The sequence below is a fragment of the Callorhinus ursinus genome, unplaced genomic scaffold (assembly GCF_003265705.2).
Source record: "Callorhinus ursinus isolate GAN/ISIS: 27379988/994484 unplaced genomic scaffold, GSC_fseal_2.0 scaffold7, whole genome shotgun sequence".
In the NCBI taxonomy this organism is placed as follows: domain Eukaryota; kingdom Metazoa; phylum Chordata; class Mammalia; order Carnivora; family Otariidae; genus Callorhinus; species Callorhinus ursinus.
In genome coordinates, this window is record NW_027397069.1 from 21,921,539 (window position 1) to 21,930,649 (window position 9,111).

General features: G+C 37.8%; 1 pseudogene; it reads right to left on the bottom strand.

Moving 5' to 3' along the window:
* Positions 1-849: 849 nt before the first annotated feature.
* Positions 850-8,388, bottom strand: LOC112826333 (DNA dC->dU-editing enzyme APOBEC-3H-like; annotated as a pseudogene).
* Between the last annotated feature and the right edge of the window lie 723 nt (positions 8,389-9,111).

The following is a 9,111-nucleotide window of genomic DNA, read 5'->3' on the forward strand; positions in this document are numbered from 1 at the left end:
GCTGTGCTGGTGAGTGAGACCTTCATTTTAATTTTCATAACCAAATTTGCAGATGCTTTAATTTCACTGCTTAAAACATTTTCTTGAGTATTTTGAGGACTTTTAAATCTAAGTATTGTTATATCTTGAGCAAAGGTGGCTTCATGTAGAATAATTTTCACTTTTCGTATTGTTGGCTTTCTCTTCTTCTCTTCTAGTCTTTTCTCCCCAGAATCAAGGAACTTACCTGATCCAAGAATCTTTCCCCAATGTTGAAGTGATGCTGCACCTCAATAGAGAGTTCCAGTGGGGTGACTGTGTCACCAGTGTTTGACCTTAGAGCATTGCTGCCACAGCCTTTGAATTTAAAAGCCATTACGAACGTCAGGAATTGCACTCAGCCCTGTGGCCAGTCATCAGCTTTGACCCTCACCCGTACAGTTTATTTGATGCTTTGAGATCTGTTACAATTTCCTTTTTCTACCTCATGTAACTTTCTTGCCATTGTAGGGTGGGAGTTCATGCCTAGTGATTCCCTTCACGTTGCAGTCGTCTGTCATAGATCTTAAAAAATTACATATATGAATTTTGAACAATTTGCTTTATCTTAATTCTTTTGTTGTTGTTTTTTTTTACAGACTTAAAACTTATCTCTATTTTTTCAATTATAAAAATACCTATCCACTGAAAAAAGAAAGCAAAAGAATGAAGGAGGAAGAAAGGTTTCCTGGACCCGGGCAAGGGTCAGGCGTACCTGTGGCGCTCAGAACTTTCTCCTAAAGAGTCAGCAGTTTATGAAGCATTGAGATGCTCTCAGAACAGCCCTCTTGAGTCGCTTCTTAACCAGTGATGGGGTGGAGGGGTTGATGGTCATCCAAGTTTCAGATTTCCGAAGTCATTCCCTAAATCATTCAGGGACATCAGGATCTTCCTGAGCCATCAGTTTTATGCTTTTACCATAGTGCTCCCTGCTGTCCTAGGGCTGGAAAAGTCTGTCCTGGGCATCCACAAACTTCCCCCAGCAGTCTTCGAACTCCAAGCAGATCAAAACAGCCACTGGGATCCCGGCTGTTGCATATGTCTCAGCCCCTGCTGCTATTTCCAACACCATGGAAGTACAGGTGGGAGACGAATTTCTGAAGGCTGAGGTGGGGGCCACCTTTGACAAAGGCAACCAGTTCTCAGGCACAGGTGGGGCAAGGACTCCACGTGACATAGCAGGTAATTTCGAAGCTCTGGGATTGGTTCAGTTGCCGCGACTTGATCTTGTCAATTGAGTAAATTTCTGCAGGCAGGTTTTTCTTGTTTTGAAGCAGTCTTTGGCGACTATGGGGCCTTCACTCAGCTTCAGCTGGTAGTACAAGGTCTTCCTCCAGTAGTAGGGTTGTGACCTGGTTCTGGCTGCCAAAATGACAGTAAAATATTTCTTCTTTTAGTGGATTTATTGTGGTTCGGACCCTGGGAGTCCCTGTTTGAATGAACCGAGTGCAGAGTGGCTTCGCTGACCTCCTTCACCTAGGAGAGTAGGAGCTAAGGTTTTGATGGGGGAGCTGAGGAAGATGTCTGCTAGGTATTATAATGAATTTGTTAGGTTTGTAGGTAAAATTTTCAGTGCTTAACGGGAAGAAGAAACATAGGACTTGAAATTCTTTGCCTCTTAGCATGAGCTTCCCTATCACTTCTGTATCTCAGGAGGCTCTCTGGCAGGAGGGGTCTCATGGGCCAGCCTCTCTCAGCACTTCTGAGGGATCTCCCAGATCTGTAGGGATGATGGGGGTGGACAGCACTGTTGGGGGAGAGGGAGCAGGAGGAAGTAGCATCTTGTCTAGGGGTGGAGGTGGGTTGCTCATGCCCTACCCTCCCTGAAGATGGAAATATTGTGTGCCAGTGTTAATTCCCAGCACTGGGAAGTGAATGAACTATCCAAGTCAACCGAAGAAAACAGTATCTTCCTAGGTTTCTGGACATCCGGCCAAACATGGCATGGGTGCTGATCTCCACAAGATCAAGGAGGTCTGGGATGGAACAAGGGAATTGGCCTCCTGCTCTGGGATGCCATAGGGGGAGGGCCACAAAGGAAAAGTGCTCCACACAGAGGAAACCTCAAAAAGCATGGAGATGGGCAAATCCAGGAAATAAGCCATACTCTTGAAAGGGCTGGAACAAACAGGGGGAGGGATGAGAGGGAACCAGGGGCCAGCTGATGGTTGAAGAAAGAATTTGGTCTTCTGGATCTCCAGGTGATGGGGAGTCATGGATGAGTTATAAGCTGGAGAAGGAGGGGTGGATGAGGTTAGAATAGGATCTGAAGCTGTGTTTAAGAATGCCTGGCCCGTTCAGATGAAACATGGAGACTAGCAAAAAGCGGGGTGGTGGTCTGAAAAGGGTAACTCTGTTGTCAGTTCACGGTACTCTGGGCAAAGTGAGAATACACAGGCCAGAGTTTCTAATGAGCCAACCATCCCAGTCCAGAGAGAGAAAGGGTGCAGCGTAATTCTAACACTCCCAGCTTTAGGAGTTCAAATGTAACATTCTTCTGGGTATACGCCAAGGTGACCATTTTCATGTTTCGTTTTGTTTTGTTTTTAAGATTTTATTTATTTATTTGACACCAAGCAAGTGTGTGTGCACTCGCACACGAGAGAGAGGGTGCACACGCGGGGGGTTGGGGAGGACTGCAGGCAGGGGGGAAGCAGGGTCCCTGCTGAGCAAGCAGTTCGATGTGGGGCCGTTCGATGTCAGTCCCAGGACCCTGAGACCATGACCTGAGCTGAAGGCAGCTGCTTGACCGACCGAGCCACCTAGGCACCCCCATTTTCTTGTTTTTCTATCAGTTTGTTTAATAAAATCAGATTGTGTTGTATTTCAGATCACACCTTTAATAATGATTATGTACTGATCCTTGAATTTTACTATACTTTACATTTATTTAATATTTCAATGATCTTATTGCTATTTTAGCATATAGGCAGGGCTCTGATATGCCTGAATTTTAGTTATTACAGTTTACTAAAAGTAACACCAATTTCCTAATAATGTGTTCAATTTAAAATTACTTGGATATATCAACTGTGAGTAATTACATAATGTAGAAACATGTGCTAGCTCCTCCATCCACAAATTGTTACATGAATAATAGATGCACATCATGATCAGTGACAAATCACATGACTTGTTTCAGACTCTGTCAGATATTGGTCACTGCACATCTGTTATTCAATTCACATAAAAACAGAAAAGCATGTATCTGTATCGCCACCTTGTCTCCCAGGGACATTTTACAAAAATGGATAATCAAAAGAGAGATTAGACCAGTAAAGATGATGGTGCAGCAAAGAAAGAGAAGTGATACCCTCAGGAATAAAACTGGGTGTGTGCTCGCTTTGGCAGCACATATACTAAAAATAGGAATAAAACGGTGTGATCGGAAGGTAGGTGAGCATGGGAATGTGGGTACTGCCCTCTGGGAGACTCGAGATATGGAGCCAGAGGACATTAGCAAAGGTGAACTTAGCATAAATGAGGAAGGTGGTTGTGATGAAATATCCCAGAGGAAGTAATACTAGAGAGTAAATTTCATGTTGATAGAATTCTTGGAAGTGTTTCACAACACTGAAGGCACAAAAGATAAAACATCGAAAGCTGACCCAAACTTAGAAGGAAGGATGACAATTCAATAAGGCATTCATTGTTCCATATCATAAGTATCAAAACAGAGATGGGGAAACAAACACCATTCAATCTACCTTTTAGGAGGTTTTTTTTCCCCAAAGAAACAAAACACTTCAGTTGTCAGTGTTTTGAACATTTTAATATAGCGTGTTCTAAGTAAATATTAGTTTTAGTCTTTCTTCATTCCCTGTAAATGTATAACTAAATGTATAAACAATAAGAGAGTTTTTAATATTTTGATAAAGGTTTTTAAAGGTCATGGAACTATTGTAATTCTTCCCACTGAAGTTTAAAATAGCTTTGCTTGGTTTAAGCTCACACCATCAATTTTATAATCTCAGGTGAGGATTGTTCATATGTTAAATGACTCAAGAGGAACTACTCATTTATTTACTTCAGTTAAATAGCCAGAAATGCATAAACAAAACAAATAAAAATAAAGAACAGCACTTCCCTTATATTTACTATTACTTATCATAGTGTTCAAAGTTTTTTGCAATCTGTCTTCAAATTACTTCTCTTTTTCTTCCTTAGAAGAACAGATCCATTTCTTTCAATTTATATTCGTATTATATCAGATTACCAAGAATGCTCAGGACTTGCCATATATATTTTTTTTCATTTAATCCCCAGATTATTTCCCCGACATCATTATAACAGCCACAGTAGCGTCAATTTCTCTGAGTTTTCTAGACTGCTTCTTCCTAATCAAATGATTTGCTATTCAGTTCTTCTTCCATAAGAATGATTTTCTATCTTGGGCGCCTGGGTGGCTCAGATGGTTAAGCGTCTGCCTTCGGCTTAGGTCATGATCCCAGGGTCCTGGGATCGAGTCCCGCATCGGGCTCCCTGCTCCTTGGGAGCCTGCTTCTCCCTCTGCTTCTCTCTCTCCCCGTCTCTCACGAATAAATAAGTAAAATTTAAAAAAAAAAAAGAATGATTTTTCTATCTCTATTATGGCACATTGTGTAATAGTAAGTCATATGTTAAGTCATATTCTGAGCTATTCGTACACTCCTGTTCTTCTTCTCATTTACTGGTGTCCCCCAGTACATACCGCAGTGGCAAAATCCAATAATATTTCAGTGTATTTTGTTTTTCCTTAAAATATTTTAAATTTTGGCTATTTTTTCACTCTGCCAACACACACATACACACACAGATTTTTAACTTTTGGTCAGTACTGCTGAGTCCTAAGTTTATTGAAATGCAACATTTTGCTACTTTTATAGATTGGGGCCATTATTCAGTCCACCACAATATTAAATATACTATTTTTCACACTAGTCAATGAATTATTCTACTACTTTGCACTGAACCAATGTGAATCGATATGGAAAACAATTGTTTTGATACTCTGTGAACTAACAGATGAATCAGACTACTTTTAAAGAATTATAATTGATTATTCATTAATGTCTAGAGATAGCCTACAACTTTCTTATTCTGGTTAGAAAACCAATTAAAAAATCTTTATCAAAACCCTATTATCTCTGTAACCTCCATTGTCATTGAATAAAATGAATTTACTTATTCATCATTACAAAATACACTGCTTCTAAAATTTGAGTGAATATAGAAAGGCAAAGAGTTATTTTTAAATGTTAATAATTACATTTTGAGGACTGTGAAACTGATACAGATATATGGTATTAATTTTATGTTCTTTGAAATAATGTTGAATTTCTCCTCTTCAGGTAAGCAACGGAGCCTCTTCTCCGTTCTGTTTTTGTTTGTGACAGACTCAAAAACTTTGCATGTTGCTTTCTTTCCTAGTACTTTTTTTTAAAGGTTTTATTTATTCATCTGAGACACAGAGATACAGAGAGAGAGAGAGAGAGCATGAACAGGGGGAGAGGCAGAGGGAGAGGAAGAAGCAGGCTCCCCACGGAGCCGGGAGCCCCATGTGGGGCTGCATCCCAGGACCCTGGGATCATGACCTGAGCCGAAAGCAGACGCTTAAACATCTGAGCCACCCAGGCACCCACCTAGTACATTTTTGTTATTTTGAGATTGTCATCAACAGTAAAATGTCTCAGTTTTCAGATTTGGAAATCCATGCACCTAACCCCAAAGAATTGTTTCATATAGACTGTTTACATTGACATTATTAATTTTTGCTCCTTTCCGGGCTGATGGTGCTCATTATCTAGGTTCTGCTGACGGCAACAGAGAAGGAAGCCAGATGTCCCATGGTTTAGACCGTCACATAACCCCACTCTCATTGCTCCCTGCTGCCACAAGAGTGCCATTCTCTGAGAGCCTCATTGTCCACGGGTCTGAAGCCTCTCCAGTAACTTTCTTCTGAGAATAACTTTTATTTTTTTTTATTTAAAGATTTTATTTATTTGACAGAGAAAGACACAGCGAGAGAGGGAACACAAGCAGGGGGAGTGGGAGAGGGAGAAGCAGGCTTCCCTCAGAGCAGGGAGCCCGATGCGGGGCTCGATCCCAGGACCCTGGGATGATGACCTGAGCTTGAAGGCAGACGCTTAACGCCTGAGCCACTCAGGCGCCCTGAAAATAACTTTTATTAGTCTTTTCTTAGAAGAGTGGTGACCTGACTCTGCAGGTTGAAGGAAGGTATCCGAGGATACAAATACTCCATATACGTACTTTCAATCCATCTTCCCGATTTTTGTTCTAAATTTAATTATCACCTCTCTTGGTGCTGGTTCTTCCAGATCTTGAGACTTTAAGAGACTCAAGGGAGAAGTCATTTTTTCCCCCAACATTATATTCCAAGTATTTAGTTTATAGTTTACTTCTAGTAAGCAAGGGACCCTCCCCTCCATCTATATTTTTCTTAAAAATTGTTTGAATTCTTTGGGGAAATATGAGTCTGTTTTCCTATTCTCTTTGTCTTGATGGGCTTATACCAGTTTATTTCTTTACTTTTTTTACCATTAACTAACTGGTGCTTCTAGGGAAAAAATTCACGCCACTATGTTTAACCAGAAATTTAACTAGTACTTTTTTTTTCTTGTTACAATATTTTATTTGGTTTTTTTATTTTGTCTTCATGTCTTATTCAAGCATTTGGGGGAAAAGTTAATTACTCTCAACTCAGGCAAAGCCAAAAGGGATGTAGAATAAAGGTCAGAGAAATTTCAAGGAATTCAAACACAAGTACAGTTGACCTTCAAATAAACTGTAAGTCATCACCTTAATTCAGTAGTGAAGAGATGCATCAAGTAGCCAGGGGGGATTCATGGACCTTTGAATCACTCTTGAAGTTTTCCAGTTATGGGCAGCAGCACATACTGTGTGAGACAAATTATGTGTTTGTGTGGGTGGAGGTGTGCGGATGTATGTGAGTTTACCTGTTTTGATTAAGAGGTAAGAGAGGGCTTTCAGAAACACCAGAGTTTAATCAGATTGTCTTTTTCATGTAATTGTTTTGAGGAATTGAAGGACTACACACAACCAATTTCTGTGATCACTTGACCTTGTGATGTCACCATCACTGTGTTTAGTCTTAGATTATTAAGGACAAGAATATGCGTCATTTTTAACTCTATTTTCATTTAATGAATTCTCTTTATATCGTTTTAAAGCCATTTTATCACCAAAAAAATTTATTTGAAATTTGAAACCAAATGTTTAACCAATTCAGTGTTTCTTAACATAATTTTATAAATATTTTAACATCATGTTCGTAAGAATTTGCATGGTCTACATATTCAACAAAATTTTTAGGATCAATTTTAGCAATATTTCTTTTATCAATATCTGGCTCCTTTTTATTTTTTAATTAATTATTATTTTATATTTTATTTTTTGCTTTTATTATTTTGATTATTTTCATTATGAGTAAGTGAAAGTATAGAGCATATCATTCTTTCTTAAATCTTAAACATCATTTATCAGTTGTGTTTCAAGGTCTGCTTCTCCAAATAATAAGTTTTATGGAAAAATCATTACCAAATAAATAGTATATGATCTATCCTGCCTTTAATATTCCAAAGCAACTTGCACACTTCAGAGATCATGATCTGAGCCGAAATTAAGAGTTGGACACTTAACCGACTGAACCACCCGGGTGCCTCTTAATAATCTTCTTCAGCAGCCAAAATTTAACTTTTATTTTTAAATAATATATAATTCAAATCCATATCTATTGGTACAAAATTTGCAATAAAATATATTTAAAATATGAGGATAAATCAACTTTAAGGGAACTAGATAATGAAAAATAGTAAGATTATATTTTTACCTTTAAATCACTGGGAATTTCACACTTACAGAGAGAAAGCCACTTCTAAAATGTCATAGACATGTATTTACTTCCAGGCATCCAGTGTAACAAAATGAATCAATTTCCATTTGTTCTGTGACAGGAAGAAAATAGTCAAGCAACCATGGAGACCATGTGTTTTGGAAGAATTTGATTTGTGGGCTCTTTCACACTGATAATGAATATGAGGTTTTATTCAATTTTATCTCAACTTTATTAGGAAAACAATACCCAAAATATGTATGTTGTGATTGGAATACTAAATTATATGTTGTCACTTAGATTTGTAATAGTCCAACAAGTTGTTTTACAGATGCACAAAAGACTTAGATGTCATATCTTTTTTAAAAAAGATTTATAAGCTGTTAAATTACTACACTGTGAATTATTTACAATAGTAATTTGATTAAGTTGAAGTATAGATAAAACATGTTAATATGAGGTTGATGTTTGATATAATTCATTTTAGCCTTAATTATTTTGTTTCTACCTGTCGTCATAGTGCACATTTCTGATCTTCCCAAATGAATCAAGAATAATGAAGTCACTGCTTATGAAAACATTGTATATAAATAACTTCAATTACTTGAGAAGCAATTTATTGCTAGGGAACACAAAGTACCATATGAAAATTTGCAGAATGTGAACAATTGAAATTGTCATTAAAAACTTTTTTGCATGTATCACACACAAATTTATATAGAAAGAACAATCTGTTATAGTCTTTCTAAGGTATATAATACATTACATTTTGTGATATCTTATTTTATTTTATATATTTACTAAGAACTTTTAAAAAAGAATGCAATTCCATTTTAGTTTTCAAGCTATGAATAATTTTACAATTATTTATTAATAGCTATACTGTGTGAGTCTATAGGGGGGGAATGGGGAAAGAGAGAAAGAGAAGGGGGAGCACAAGGTGCTGTTATTTCATTTTAAGCTAAATCTGAAAAGCCACAAAGGTTTTATGATGTGTTTTTTGAGTTTAAAATGATCTTTATAAATTGGGGAGAACCTATTACAACTACCTAATCTCTGCCGTCTTTCTTCATTTTGGTTACTGACAAAGAATCCAAGACAAAGGAGCAATGTGGCAGGAAAAGGTAAGATGCATACTAAGACACATGCTTTGAATAGTTAAATCATTATTAGTAGTACTATGAACAAGAATAATTCTGAAAATGGTGCAGGTGAGTATTACTGGTTTAAATGAAATGCTT